We start from the raw sequence: 838 nt of genomic DNA, 5'->3' as shown, positions 1-838 counted from the left end.
AAAAATTATCAAAATGTGACAGAGACACTAAGTGAGCAAATACAATTGGAAAAACAGTGTCAATAGACTTGTTCAATGCAGGGTTGCCAAAAATCTTTAGTTTGTTAAATACATACTCACACACACACAATCTATGAAATGTAATAAAGCTAAGTGCATTATTTTATATTGATCTGCATGAGCTCTTTGCATATTTTGGAGATTAGTCCATTGTCAGTTGCTTCATTTGCAAATATTTTCTCCCTTTCTGTGTGTTGTCTTTTCATTTTGTTTATGGCTTAGGTGTGCAAAATCTTTTAAATTTAATTAGGTTCCATTTGCTTATTTTTGCTTTTATTTTCATTACTCTAGAAGGTGATTCAACAAAGATCTTGCTGAGATTTATTTAGAGAGTGTTCTGCCTGTTTTCCTCTAGGAATTTTACAGCATCTGGTCTTACATTTAGATTTTTAATGCATTTGAGTTTATTTTTATATGGTATTAGAAGATGTTTTAATTTCACTGTTTTACATGTGACTGTCTATTGTTTCTGGCACCAGTAATTGAAAAGATTATTTTTTCTCCATCTTACATTCTTGCCTCCTTAATCATAGATTAGGTGACCATATGAGCATTTATCTCTAAGATAAGTACAGGATTTATCTCTGGACTTTCTATCTTGTATCATAGATACATTTCTGTTTTTGTGCTAGTACCATACAGTTTTGATTGTTTTAGCCTTGTGGTATAATCTGAAGTCTGGGAGCCTGATTTCTCCAGCTCCATTTTTCTTTCTCAATACTGTTTTGGCTCTTCTGAGTCCTTTATGTTTCCATACAACCCAGTCAACAAATGGGCA

This window comes from Bison bison, unplaced genomic scaffold (genome assembly GCF_000754665.1).
Source record: "Bison bison bison isolate TAMUID 2011002044 unplaced genomic scaffold, Bison_UMD1.0 scf7180017864512, whole genome shotgun sequence".
Classification (NCBI taxonomy): Eukaryota; Metazoa; Chordata; class Mammalia; order Artiodactyla; family Bovidae; genus Bison; species Bison bison.
This window is presented reverse-complemented; position numbering follows the sequence as displayed.